This window comes from Anomaloglossus baeobatrachus, unplaced genomic scaffold, assembly GCF_048569485.1.
Source record: "Anomaloglossus baeobatrachus isolate aAnoBae1 unplaced genomic scaffold, aAnoBae1.hap1 Scaffold_198, whole genome shotgun sequence".
NCBI lineage: Eukaryota > Metazoa > Chordata > Amphibia > Anura > Aromobatidae > Anomaloglossus > Anomaloglossus baeobatrachus.
The window spans coordinates 435,379-450,032 of NW_027441968.1; the positions used below are offsets into that span (position 1 = coordinate 435,379).

A 14,654-nucleotide genomic window follows, 5' to 3' on the forward strand; every position below is an offset into this window, starting at 1 on the left:
GAGGGTGATCCAGAGGAAGCACACCCTGCCGCACTACAAGATCAGGTGAGCCCCGGAGAGAGCCCCCCGGAGAGCGAAACTCCCAGACCGATTCCCCCGGAGAGCGAAACTCCCAGACCGATTCCCCCGGAGAGCGAAACTCCCAGACCGATTCCCCCGGAGAGCGAAACCCCCAGACCGATTCCCCCGGAGAGCGAAACCCCCAGACCGATTCCCCCGGAGAGCGAAACCCCCAGACCGTACCCCTGCCCCAGCTGACATCATCATCATCACCCAGCTGAAGAGGGTGATCCGGAGGAAGCACACCCTGCCGCACTACAAGATCAGGTGAGAGCCCCCCCGGAGAGCGAACCCCCCCCCCCAGACCGAGCCCCCCCAGAGAGCGAGCCCACCAGAGATAGCAAAACCCCCCAGAGAGAGCCCACCAGAGAGCGAAACCCCCAGAGATAGCGAAACCCCCCAGAGAGAGCCCACCAGAGAGCGAAACCCCCATAGATAGCGAAACCCCCCCAGAGAGAGCCCACCAGAGAGCGAAACCCCCAGAGATAGCAAAACCCCCAGGCCGAGCCCCCCGGAGAGCGAAACCCCCCAGAGAGAGCCCCACGGAGAGCGAAACCCCCCAGAGAGAGCCCACCAGAGAGCGAAACCCCCCAGAGAGAGCCCACCAGAGAGCGAAACCCCCCAGAGAGAGCCCACCAGAGAGCGAAACCCCCCAGAGAGAGCCCACCAGAGAGCGAAACCCCCCAGAGAGAGCCCACCAGAGAGCGAAACCCCCCAGAGAGAGCCCACCAGAGAGCGAAACCCCCCAGAGAGAGCCCACCAGAGAGCGAAACCCCCCAGAGAGAGCCCACCAGAGAGCGAAACCCCCCAGAGAGAGCCCACCAGAGAGCGAAACCCCCCAGAGAGAGCCCACCAGAGAGCGAAACCCCCCAGAGAGAGCCCACCAGAGAGCGAAACCCCCCAGAGAGAGCCCACCAGAGAGCGACACCCCCCAGAGAGAGCCCACCAGAGAGCGACACCCCCCAGAGAGAGCCCACCAGAGAGCGAAACCCCCCAGAGAGAGCCCACCAGAGAGCGAAACCCCCCAGAGAGAGCCCACCAGAGAGCGAAACCCCCAGAGATAGCGATACCCCCAGACTGAGCCCACCAGAGAGCGAAACCCAAAGACCGAGCCCCGCGGAGAGCGAATCCCCCCAGAGAGACCCCACTAGAGAGCGAAACGCCCAGAGATAGCGAAACCACGAGACTGTACCCCTGCCACAGCTGACGTCCATCATCACCCAGCTGAAGGGGGTGATCCGGAGGAAGCACACCCTGCCGCACTACAAGATCAGGTGCCCCCCCCCCCCCCCCGGAGAGCGAAACCCCCAGACCGAGCCCACCAGAGATAGTGAAACCCCCAGACCGTACCCCTACCCCAGCTGACGTCCATCATAATCACCCAGCTGAAGAGGGTGATGCGGAGGAAGCACACCCTGCCGCACTACAAGATCAGGTGAGACCCCGGACCAGTAGTGGGACCTTCGTATGGGTGCAGCGTTTCTGCCGCTCCCATATCTCCAACCTTGTAGGAGCGAAGTTCCTTTTTATGGTTTGCACATTGTGTCTGCTGTGTTGTGTGGTGCTGTACCCCGCTCCCACTGCGCCCGGCCCCCACACTCTGCAGGCGCTGCTCCTCATTGCCCGGTGTAATGGCTGCTCTCCTTCCTCCGGCAGGTACAAGCCCTTTTTCCCGATGCAGGTGGTGCCGGCAGCGGAGGACGTGGAGGATCGGACGCTGACGCTGCAAGACCTGGGCCTGGCGGAGGGGCGGCTGAAGGTGTCTGTGATGGACTGCAGCAGGTGAGGGGGTCCGGGCTCTTGCGGGGGGTGTCACCGCTGTGCCCGCAGCACTGAGGATGCTGAGGGGCCGCTCACCGGGCACAGCTCCTCCATTGCCCCCGGCCGCTCTCCGCTGTCTCCACTATTAATAGTTCATGTCTGACCCCCCAAACCCGGAAACGGCCCGGCCCCCCAGATCTGAACGATGGCTGCTCCAGTCACATCCAAAGCTGCGACACGTCTCCTGTCACCCAGCAAATGGCAGCGCAGAAAAGGGTCCGGTGCCCTGAACCCCGGCCGCTCCCCAAATAACAGCTGGAAACAGTCAGCAATGGTGCCATCCAGAACCAAAGAGAATATGGACCGGGTGCTACTGGAGTACTTACAGAACCGCTGGTGGGCCTGGCTGTTACTGCTGAGGACTGGGTGCTACTGGAGTACTTACAGAACCGCTGGTGGGCCTGGCTGCTACTGCTGAGGACCGGGTGGTACTGGAGTACTTACAGAACCGCTGGTGGGCCTGGCTGTTACTGCTGAGAACCTGGTGGTACTGGAGTACTTACAGAACCGCTGGTGGGCCTGGCTGTTACTGCTGGGGACCGGGTGGTACTGGAGTACTTACAGAACCGCTGGTATGCCTGGCTGTTACTGCTGGGGACCGGGTGGTACTGGAGTACTTACAGAACCGCTGGTGGGCCTGGCTGTTCTTCTGGGGACCGGGTGGTACTGGAGTACTTACAGAACCTCTGGTGTGCCTGGCTTTTACTGCTGAGGACCAGGTGGTACTGGAGTACTTACAGAACTGCTGGTGTGCCTGGCTGTTAGTGCTGAGGACCGGGTGGTACTGGAGTACTTACAGAACCGCTGGTGTGCCTGGCTGTTAGTGCTGAGGACCGGGAGGTACTGGAGTACTTACAGAACCGCTGGTGTGCCTGGCTGTCACTGCTGAGGACCGGGTGGTACTGGAGTACTTACAGAACCGCTGGTGTGCCTGGCTGCTACTGCTGAGGGCCGGGTTGGACTGGAGTACTTACAGAACCGCTGGTGTGCCTGGCTGCTACTGCTGAGGGCCGGGTTGGACTGGAGTACTTACAGAACCGCTGGTGTGCCTGGCTTTTACTGCTGAGGACCGGGTGGTACTGGAGTAATTACAGAACCTCTGGTGGGCCTGGCTGTTACTGCTGGGGATCGGGTGGTACTGGAGTAATTACAGAACCGCTGGTGTGCCTGGCTGTTAGTGCTGAGGACCGGGAGGTACTGGAGTACTTACAGAACCGCTGGTGTGCCTGGCTGTCACTGCTGAGGACCGGGTGGTACTGGAGTACTTACAGAACCGCTGGTGTGCCTGGCTGCTACTGCTGAGGGCCGGGTTGGACTGGAGTACTTACAGAACCGCTGGTGTGCCTGGCTGCTACTGCTGAGGGCCGGGTTGGACTGGAGTACTTACAGAACCGCTGGTGTGCCTGGCTTTTACTGCTGAGGACCGGGTGGTACTGGAGTAATTACAGAACCGCTGGTGGGCCTGGCTGTCACTGCTGAGGACCAGGTGGTACTGGAGTACTTACAGAACCGCTGGTGTGCCTGGCTGTCACTGCTGAGGACCAGGTGGTACTGGAGTACTTACAGAACCACTGGTGGGCCTGGCTGTTACTGCTGGGGACCGGGTGGTACTGGAGTAGTTACAGAACCGCTGGTGGGCCTGGCTGTCACTGCTGAGGACCGGGAGGTACTGGAGTACTTACAAAACCGCTGGTGGGCCTGGCTGAGGACCGGGTGGTACTGGAGTAACTACAGAACCGCTGGCGTGCCTGGCTGTTACTCCTGGGGACCGGGTGGTACTGGAGTAATTCCGGGTGGTACTGGAGTAATTACAGAACCTCTGGTGGGCCTGGCTGTTACGGCTGAGGACCGGGTGGTACTGGACTACTTAGAGAACCTCTGGTGTGCCTGGCTGTTACTGCTGGGGACCAGGTGGTACTGAAGTACTTACAGAACCGCTGGCGTGCCTGGCTGTTCTTCTGGGGACCGGGTGGTACTGGAGTACTTATAAAACCGCTGGTGTGCCTGGCTGTTACTGCTGAGGACCGGGTGGTACTGGAGTACTTACAGAACCGCTGGTGTGCCTGGCTGTTACTGCTGGGGATTGGGTGGTACTGGAGTAATTACAGAACCGCTGGTGTGCCTGGCTGCTACTGCTGAGGACCGGGTGCTACTGGAGTACTTACAGAACTGCTGGCGTGCCTGGCTGTTACTGCTGAGGACCGGGTGGTACTGGACTACTTGCAGAACCGCTGGTGTGCGTGGCTGTTACTGCTGAGGACCGGGTGGTACTGGAGTAATTACAGAACCTCTGGTGTGCCTGGCTCTTACTGCTGAGGACCAGGTGCAACTGGAGTACTTACAGAACCGCTGGTGGGCCTGGCTGTTACTGCTGAGGACCGGGTGGTACTGGAGTACTTACAGAACCGCTGGTGTGCCTGGCTGTTACTGCTGGGGACCAGGTGGTACTGGAATACTTACAGAACCGCTGGTGTGCCTGGCTGTTCTTCTGGGGACCGGGTGGTACTGGAGTACTTACAGAACCGCTGGTGGGCCTGGCTGTTACTGCTGAGAACCGGGTGGTACTGGAGTACTTACAGAACCGCTGGTGGGCCTGGCTGTTACTGCTGGGGACCGGGTGGTACTGGAGTACTTGCAGAACCGCTGGTGTGCATGGCTGTTACTGCTGAAGACCAGGTGGTACTGGAGTACTTACAGAACCGCTGGTGTGCCTGGCTTTTACTGCTGGTGACCGGGTGGTACTGGAGTACTTACAGAACCGCAGGAGTGCCTGGCTGTTACTGCTGAGGACCGGGTGCTACTGGAGTACTTACAGAACCGCTGGTGGGCCTGGCTGTTACTGCTGGGGACCGGGTGGTACTGGAGTACTTACAGAACCTCTGGTGTGCCTGGCTGTTAATGCTGGAGACCGGGTGGTACTAGAGTACTTACAGAACCGCTGGTGTGCCTGGCTGTTACTGCTGGGGACCGGGTGGTACTGGAGTACTTACAGAACCGCTGGTGTGCCTGGCTGTTACTGCTGAGGACCGGGTGGTACTGGAGTACTTACAGAACCTCTGGTGTGCCTGGCTGCTACTGCTGAGGACCGGGTGCTACTGGAGTACTTACAGAACCTCTGGTGTGCCTGGCTGCTACTGCTGAGGACCGGGTGGTACTGGAGTACTTACAGAACCTGTGGTGTGCCTGGCTGCTACTGCTGAGGACCGGGTGCTACTGGAGTACTTACAGAACCGCTGGCGTGCCTGGCTGTTACTGCTGAGGACCGGGTGGTACTGGACTACTTACAGAACCACTGGTGTACCTGGCTGTCACTGCTGAGGACCGGGTTGGACTGGAGTACTTACAGAACCTCTGGTGTGCCTGGCTGTTACTGCTGGGGACCGGGTGGTACTGGAGTACCTACAGAACCACTGGTGTGCCTGGCTGTCACTGCTGAGGACCGGGTGGTACTGGACTACTTACAGAACCTCTGGTGTGCCTGGCTGTTACTGCTGGGGATCGGGTGGTACTGGAGTACTTACAGAACCGCTGGTGTGCCTGGCTTTTACTGCTGAAGACCAGGTGGTACTGGAGTACTTACAGAACCGCTGGTGTGCCTGGCTGTTACTGCTGAGGACCGGGTGGTACTGGAGTAATTACAGAACCTCTGGTGTGCCTGGCTCTTACTGCTGAGGACCGGGTGGTACTGGAGTACTTACAGAACCTCTGGTGTGCCTGGCTCTTACTGCTGAGAACCAGGTGGTACTGGAGTAATTACAGAACCGCTGGTGTGTCTGGCTGTCACTGCTGAGGACCGGGTGGTACTGGAGTACTTACAGAACCGCTGGTGTGCCTGGCTGTTCTTCTGGGGACCGGGTGGTACTGGAGTACTTACAGAACCGCTTGTGGGCCTGGCTTTTACTGCTGAGGACCAGGTGGTACTGGAGTAATTACAAAACCGCTGGTGGGCCTGGCTGTTACTGCTGAGAACCGGGTGGTACTGGAGTACTTACAGAACCGCTGGGGGGCCTGGCTGTTACTGCTGGGGATCGGGTGGTACTGGAGTACTTACAGAACCGCTGGTGTGCCTGGCTTTTACTGCTGAAGACCAGGTGGTACTGGAGTACTTACAGAACCGCTGGTGTGCCTGGCTGTTACTGCTGAGGACCAGGTGGTACTGGAGTACTTACAGAACCTCTGGTGGGCCTGGCTTTTACTGCTGGGGACCGGGTGTTACTGGAGTACTTACAGAACCGCTGGTGTGCCTGGCTGTTACTGCTGAGGACCGGGTGGTACTGGAGTACTTACAGAACCGCTGGTGGGCCTGGCTGTTACTGCTGGGGATCGGGTGGTACTGGAGTACTTATAGAACCGCTGGTAGGCCTGGCTGTTACTCCTGGGGACCGGGTGGTACTGGAGTACTTACAGAACCGCTGGTGGGCCTGGCTGTTACTGCTGAGGACCGGGTGGTACTGGACTACTTACAGAACCTTTGGTGTGCCTGGCTTTTACTGCTGGGGATCGGGTGTTACTGGAGTACTTACAGAACCGCTGGTGTGCCTGGCTGTTACTGCTGAGGACCGAGTGGTACTGGAGTACTTACAGAACCGCTGGTGGGCCTGGCTGTTACTGCTGAGGACCGGGTGGTACTGGAGTACTTACAGAACCGCAGGAGTGCCTGGCTGTTACTGCTGGGGACCGGGTGGTACTGGAGTACTTACAGAACCGCTGGTGTGTCTGGGTGTCACTGCTGGGGACCGGGTGGTACTGGAGTACTTACAGAACCGCTGGCGTGCCTGGCTGTTACTGCTGAGGACCGGGTGGTACTGGAGTACTTACAGAACCGCTCGTGGGCCTTGCTTTTACTGCTGAGGACCGGGTGGTACTGGAGTACTTACAGAACCGCTGGTGTGCCTGGCTGTTACTGCTGAGGACCAGGTGGTACTGGAGTACTTATAGAACCTCTGGTGGGCCTGGCTTTTACTGCTGGGGATCGGGTGGTACTGGAGTACTTACAGAACCGCTGGTGTGCCTGGCTGTTACTGCTGAGGACCGGGTGGTACTGGAGTACTTATAGAACCGCTGGTAGGCCTGGCTGTTACTGCTGGGGACCGGGTGGTACTGGAGTACTTACAGAACCGCTGGTGGGCCTGGCTGTCACTGCTGAGGACCGGGTGGTACTGGACTACTTACAGAACCGCTGGCGTGCCTGGGTGTCACTGCTGGGGATTGGGTGGTACTGGAGTACTTACAGAACCGCTGGTGGGCCTGGCTGTTACTGCTGAGGACCGGGTGGTACTGGACAACTTACAGAACCTCTGGTGTGCCTGGCTTTTACTGCTGGGGATCGGGTGTTACTGGAGTACTTACAGAACCGCTGGTGTGCCTGGCTGTTACTGCTGAGGACCGAGTGGTACTGGAGTACTTACAGAACCGCTGGTGGGCCTGGCTGTTACTGCTGAGGACCGGGTGGTACTGGAGTACTTACAGAACCGCTGGTGGGCCTGGCTGTTACTGCTGAGGACCGGGTGGTACTGGAGTACTTACAGAACCGCTGGTGGGCCTGGCTGTTACTGCTGGGGACCGGGTGGTACTGGACTACTTACAGAACCGCTGGCGTGCCTGGCTGTTACTGCTGAGGACCGGGTGGTACTGGAGTACTTACAGAACCGCTCGTGGGCCTTGCTTTTACTGCTGAGGACCGGTTGGTACTGGAGTACTTACAGAACCGCTGGTGGGCCTGGCTGTTACTGCTGAGGACCGGGTGGTACTAGACAACTTATAGAACCGCTGGTGTGCCTGGCTGTTACTGCTGAGGACCGGGTGGTACTGGACTACTTACAGAACCGCTGGTGTGCCTGGCTGTTACTGCTGAGGACCGAGTGGTACTGGAGTACTTACAGAACCGCTGGTGTGCCTGGCTGCTACTGCTGAGGATTGGGTGGTACTGGAGTACTTACAGAACCTCTGGTGGTGGGCCTGGCTGTTACTGCTGAGGACCGAGTGGTACTGGAGTACTTACAGAACCGCTGGTGGGCCTGGCTGTTACTGCTGAGGACCGGGTGGTACTGGAGTACTTACAGAACCGCTGGTGGGCCTGGCTGTTACTGCTGAGGACCGGGTGGTACTGGAGTACTTACAGAACCTCTGGTGGGCCTGGCTGTTACTGCTGAGGACCGTGTGGTACTGGAGTACTTACAGAACCGCTGGTGGGCCTGGCTGTTACTGCTGAGGACCAGGTGGTACTGGAGTACTTACAGAACCTCTGGTGGGCCTGGCTGTTACTGCTGAGGACCGTGTGGTACTGGAGTACTTACAGAACCGCTGGTGGGCCTGGCTGTTACTGCTGAGGACCGGGTGGTACTGGAGTACTTACAGAACCGCTGGTGGGCCTGGCTGTTACTGCTGGGGACCGGGTGGTACTGGAGTACTTACAGAACCGCTGGTGGGCCTGGCTGTTACTGCTGGGGACCGGGTGGTACTGGAGTACTTACAGAACCTCTGGTGGGCCTGGCTGTTACTGCTGAGGACCGTGTGGTACTGGAGTACTTACAGAACCGCTGGTGTGCCTGGCTGTTACTGCTGAGGACCGGGTGGTACTGGAGTACTTACAGAACCGCTGGTGGGCCTGGCTGTTACTGCTGGGGACCGGGTGGTACTGGAGTACTTACAGAACCGCCAGTGGTTCCCTGGGCCGTGGTGATGTTTTCTCGTGGATTTCTCCGCTGTGAATCTTCCAGTTTCTCGTCTGTGCCGTCCGCGCTCTGCCCCATCACCCACAATGCACTGCTGCCATCCTACAGACACAGCCACTAGGCAGCGTGAAGCCTGCAGCTCTGGATGTGACTGGAGTAAATGTGTGGATGACACTACTATCCCAATGTATCCAGCCCATGAGCGCCACCTCTGCCCCGCAGAGCATCGCGTCCGGGGGGCAGCAGGGATTAGTGGGGTCCGGCTCGTGGGTCCCCCAAATTCTGTATCAGGTTATCTTGTAACCGAATCAGTGCGAGTGACCCCCTCCACGGATGAGAAGCCCCAACACTCTTCCCCGCTGTCGTCCCCGCGTCTCCTCTCTCTCCCCCCTGCTGACGGTCGTCCCCGCGTCTCCTCTCTCTCCCCCTGCTGACGGTCGTCCCCGCGTCTCCTCTCTCTCCCCCCTGCTGACGGTCGTCCCCGCGTCTCCTCTCTCTCCCCCCTGCTGACGGTCGTCCCCGCGTCTCCTCTCTCTCCCCCCCTGCTGATGGTCGTCCCCGCGTCTCCTCTCTCTCCCCCCTGCTGACGGTCGTCCCCGCGTCTCCTCTCTCTCCCCCCTGCTGACGGTCGTCCCCGCGTCTCCTCTCTCTCCCCCCTGCTGACGGTCGTCCCCGCGTCTCCTCTCTCTCCCCCCTGCTGACGGTCGTCCCCGCGTCTCCTCTCTCTCCCCCCTGCTGACGGTCGTCCCCGCGTCTCCTCTCTCTCCCCCCTGCTGACGGTCGTCCCCGCGTCTCCTCTCTCTCCCCCCTGCTGACGGTCGTCCCCGCGTCTCCTCTCTCCCCCCTGCTGACGGTCGTCCCCGCGTCTCCTCTCTCCCCCCTGCTGACGGTCGTCCCCGCGTCTCCTCTCTCTCCCCCCTGCTGACGGTCGTCCCCGCGTCTCCTCTCTCCCCCCTGCTGACGGTCGTCCCCCGCGTCTCCTCTCTCCCCCCTGCTGACGGTCGGCCCCGCGTCTCCTCTCTCTCCCCCCTGCTGACGGTCGTCTCCTCTCTCTCCCCCCTGCTGACGGTCGTCTCCTCTCTCTCCCCCCTGCTGACGGTCGTCCCCGCGTCTCCTCTCTCTCCCCCCTGCTGACGGTCGTCCCCGCGTCTCCTCTCTCCCCCCTGCTGACGGTCGTCCCCGCGTCTCCTCTCTCCCCCCTGCTGACGGTCGTCCCCGCGTCTCCTCTCTCCCCCCTGCTGACGGTCGTCCCCGCGTCTCCTCTCTCCCCCCTGCTGACGGTCGTCCCCGCGTCTCCTCTCTCCCCCCTGCTGACGGTCGTCCCCGCGTCTCCTCTCTCCCCCCTGCTGACGGTCGTCCCCGCGTCTCCTCTCTCCCCCCTGCTGACGGTCGTCCCCGCGTCTCCTCTCTCCCCCCTGCTGACGGTCGTCCCCGCGTCTCCTCTCTCCCCCCTGCTGACGGTCGTCCCCGCGTCTCCTCTCTCCCCCCTGCTGACGGTCGTCCCCGCGTCTCCTCTCTCCCCCCTGCTGACGGTCGTCCCCGCGTCTCCTCTCTCCCCCCTGCTGACGGTCGTCCCCGCGTCTCCTCTCTCCCCCCTGCTGACGGTCGTCCCCGCGTCTCCTCTCTCCCCCCTGCTGACGGTCGTCCCCGCGTCTCCTCTCTCCCCCCTGCTGACGGTCGTCCCCGCGTCTCCTCTCTCCCCCCTGCTGACGGTCGTCCCCGCGTCTCCTCTCTCCCCCCTGCTGACGGTCGTCCCCGCGTCTCCTCTCTCCCCCCTGCTGACGGTCGTCCCCGCGTCTCCTCTCTCCCCCCTGCTGACGGTCGTCCCCGCGTCTCCTCCTCTCCCCCCTGCTGACGGTCGTCCCCGCGTCTCCTCTCTCCCCCCTGCTGACGGTCGTCCCCGCGTCTCCTCTCTCCCCCCTGCTGACGGTCGTCCCCGCGTCTCCTCTCTCCCCCCTGCTGACGGTCGTCCCCGCGTCTCCTCTCTCCCCCCTGCTGACGGTCGTCCCCGCGTCTCCTCTCTCCCCCCTGCTGACGGTCGTCCCCGCGTCTCCTCTCTCCCCCTGCTGACGGTCGTCCCCGCGTCTCCTCTCTCCCCCCTGCTGACGGTCGTCCCCGCGTCTCCTCTCTCCCCCCTGCTGACGGTCGTCCCCGCGTCTCCTCTCTCCCCCCTGCTGACGGTCGTCCCCGCTTCTCCTCTCTCTCCCCCCTGCTAACGGTCGGCCCCGCGTCTCCTCTCTCTCTCTCCCCTGCTGACGGTCGGCCCCGCGTCTCCTCTCTCTCCCCCTGCTGACGGTCGGCCCCGCGTCTCCTCTCTCTCCCCCCTGCTGACGGTCGGCCCCGCGTCTCCTCTCTCTCCCCCCTGCTGACGGTCGGGCCCCGCGTCTCCTCTCTCTCCCCCCTGCTGACGGTCGGCCCCGCGTCTCCTCTCTCTCCCCCCTGCTGACGGTCGGCCCCGCGTCTCCTCTCTCTCCCCCCTGCTGACGGTCGGCCCCGCGTCTCCTCTCTCTCCCCCCTGCTGACGGTCGGCCCCGCGTCTCCTCTCTCTCCCCCCTGCTGACGGTCGGCCCCGCGTCTCCTCTCTCTCCCCCCTGCTGACGGTCGGCCCCGCGTCTCCTCTCTCTCCCCCCTGCTGACGGTCGGCCCCGCGTCTCCTCTCTCTCCCCCCTGCTGACGGTCGGCCCCGCGTCTCCTCTCTCTCCCCCCTGCTGACGGTCGTCTCCTCTCTCTCGCCCCCTCCTGCTGACGGTCGTCTCCTCTCTCTCCCCCCTGCTGACGGTCGTCTCCTCTCTCTCCCCCCTGCTGACGGTCGTCTCCTCTCTCTCCCCCCTGCTGACGGTCGTCTCCTCTCTCTCCCCCCTGCTGACGGTCGTCTCCTCTCTCTCCCCCCTGCTGACGGTCGTCTCCTCTCTCTCCCCCCTGCTGACGGTCGTCTCCTCTCTCTCCCCCCTGCTGACGGTCGTCTCCTCTCTCTCCCCCCTGCTGACGGTCGTCTCCTCTCTCTCCCCCCTGCTGACGGTCGTCTCCTCTCTCTCCCCCCTGCTGACGGTCGTCTCCTCTCTCTCCCCCCTGCTGACGGTCGGCCTGGTCTCCTCTAGGCTCCTGATCTTCGGCTCCTATGACCAGGAAACCTTCATCCACTGCACCCTGGAGATCAGCGGAGCGCCGTGGAGGGAGAAGAGCAGATCCTCCATCAAAACGGTAAGTTCCCCTCCTGCCTCCGACCTGATGATCCTCTCGCCCGGGGTGCGCCTGTCGCCCGGCAGTCTATGCTTTTTCCGCTCAGGGGTGGGCTCCGGAGCAGTCGGCGCCCCACATACAGACCTATAGGGGGCGCCCCTGCCCTGTGGATGATCGGCTCCTGCTTTAAGGTGGAGCCGCTCTGTGCACCGCTGCTGCCGGCCTCTCATGACACAGCAGTCCAGGGGTCTTCAGATCCTACATGGACTCTGCTCCAGAGACTGAGGGCACAGACCTCTGATCCTACATGGCCTCTGCTCCAGAGTCTGAGGGCACAGATCTCTGATCCTACATGGCCTCTGCTCCAGAGACTGAGGGCACAGGCCTCTGATCCTACATGGACTCTGCTCCAGAGACTGAGGGCACAGGCCTCTGATCCTACATGGACTCTGCTCCAGAGACTGAGGGCACAGGCCTCTGATCCTACATGGACTCTGCTCCAGAGACTGAGGGCACAGGCCTCTGATCCTACATGGACTCTGCTCCAGAGACTGAGGGCACAGACCTCTGATCCTACATGGACTCTGCTCCAGAGACTGAGGGCACAGATCTCTGATCCTACATGGACTCTGCTCCAGAGACTGAGGGCACAGGCCTCTGATCCTACATGGACTCTGCTCCAGAGACTGAGGGCACAGATCTCTGATCCTACATGGCCTCTGCTCCAGAGACTGAGGGCACAGATCTCTGATCCTACATGGCCTCTGCTCCAGAGACTGAGGGCACAGGCCTCTGATCCTACATGGCCTCTGCTCCAGAGACTGAGGGCACAGATCTCTGATCCTACATGGACTCTGCTCCAGAGACTGAGGGCACAGATCTCTGATCCTACATGGCCTCTGCTCCAGAGACTGAGGGCACAGATCTCTGATCCTACATGGACTCTGCTCCAGAGACTGAGGGCACAGGCATCTGATCCTACATGGCCTCTGCTCCAGAGACTGAGGGCACAGGCCTCTGATCCTACATGGACTCTGCTCCAGAGACTGAGGGCACAGATCTCTGATCCTACATGGACTCTGCTCCAGAGACTGAGGGCACAGGCCTCTGATCCTACATGGCCTCTGCTCCAGAGACTGAGGGCACAGACCTCTGATCCTACATGGACTCTGCTCCAGAGACTGCGGGCACAGGCCTCTGATCCTACATGGACTCTGCTCCAGAGACTGAGGGCACAGATCTCTGATCCTACATGGCCTCTGCTCCAGAGACTGAGGGCACAGACCTCTGATCCTACATGGACTCTGCTCCAGAGACTGAGGGCACAGATCTCTGATCCTACATGGCCTCTGCTCCAGAGACTGAGGGCACAGATCTCTGATCCTACATGGACTCTGCTCCAGAGACTGCGGGCACAGGCCTCTGATCCTACATGGACTCTGCTCCAGAGACTGCGGGCACAGGCCTCTGATCCTACATGGACTCTGCTCCAGAGACTGAGGGCACAGACCTCTGATCCTACATGGACTCTGCTCCAGAGACTGAGGGCACAGGCCTCTGATCCTACATGGCCTCTGCTCCAGAGACTGAGGGCACAGGCCTCTGATCCTACATGGCCTCTGCTCCAGAGACTGAGGGCACAGGCCTCTGATCCTACATGGCCTCTGCTCCAGAGACTGAGGGCACAGGCCTCTGATCCTACATGGCCTCTGCTCCAGAGACTGAGGGCACAGGCCTCTGATCCTACATGGCCTCTGCTCCAGAGACTGAGGGCACAGGCCTCTGATCCTACATGGATTCTGCTCCAGAGACTGAGGGCACAGACCTCTGATCCTACATGGCCTCTGCTCCAGAGACTGAGGGCACAGGCCTCTGATCCTACATGGACTCTGCTACAGAGACTAAGGGCACAGGCCTCTGATCCTACATGGACTCTGCTCCAGAGAAGGTGAGGGCCTACATGGACTCTGCTCCAGAGAAGGTGAGGGCACAGGCCTCTGATCCTACATGGCCTCTGCTCCAGAGACTGAGGGCACAGGCCTCTGATCCTACATGGCCTCTGCTCCAGAGACTGAGGGCACAGGCCTCTGATCCTACATGGACTCTGCTCCAGAGACTGAGGGCACATGCCTCTGATCCTACATGGACTCTGCTCCAGAGACTGAGGGCACATGCCTCTGATCCTACATGGACTCTGCTCCAGAGACTGAGGGCACAGGCCTCTGATCCTACATGGACTCTGCTCCAGAGACTGAGGGCACAGGCCTCTGATCCTACATGGACTCTGCTCTGCGCGGAGGTGCCTGGAGGCTGCTCTGCGCGGAGGTGCCTGGGGGCTGCTCTGCGCGGAGGTGCCTGGGGGCTGCTCTGCGCGGAGGTGCCTGGGGGCTGCTCTGCGCGGAGGTGCCTGGGGGCTGCTCTGCGCGGAGGTGCCTGGGGGCTGCTCTGCGCGGAGGTGCCTGGGGGCTGCTCTGCGCGGAGGTGCCTGGGGGCTGCTCTGCGCGGAGGTGCCTGGGGGCTGCTCTGCGCGGAGGTGCCTGGGGGCTGCTCTGCGCGGAGGTGCCTGGGGGCTGCTCTGCGCGGAGGTGCCTGGGGGCTGCTCTGCGCGGAGGTGCCTGGGGGCTGCTCTGCGCGGAGGTGCCTGGGGGCTGCTCTGCGCGGAGGTGCCTGGGGGCTGCTCTGCGCGGAGGTGCCTGGGGGCTGCTCTGCGCGGAGGTGCCTGGGGGCTGCTCTGCGCGGAGGTGCCTGGGGGCTGCTCTGCGCGGAGGTGCCTGGGGGCTGCTCTGCGCGGAGGTGCCTGGGGGCTGCTCTGCGCGGAGGTGCCTGGGGGCTGCTCTGCGCGGAGGTGCCTGGGGGCTGCTCTGCGCGGAGGTGCCTGGGGGCTGCTCTGCGCGGAGGTGCCTGGGGGCTGCTCTGCGC

General features: G+C 61.8%; 1 long non-coding RNA gene across 1 annotated transcript; it reads left to right on the forward strand.

The window, feature by feature from the left end:
• Positions 1-1,371: 1,371 nt before the first annotated feature.
• On the forward strand, positions 1,372-11,752 carry LOC142260823 (uncharacterized). The gene is made up of 3 exons (XR_012728694.1): positions 1,372-1,495; positions 1,717-1,842; positions 11,654-11,752. It is a non-coding gene; the product is annotated as an uncharacterized LOC142260823 (long non-coding RNA).
• Positions 11,753-14,654: the final 2,902 nt, after the last annotated feature.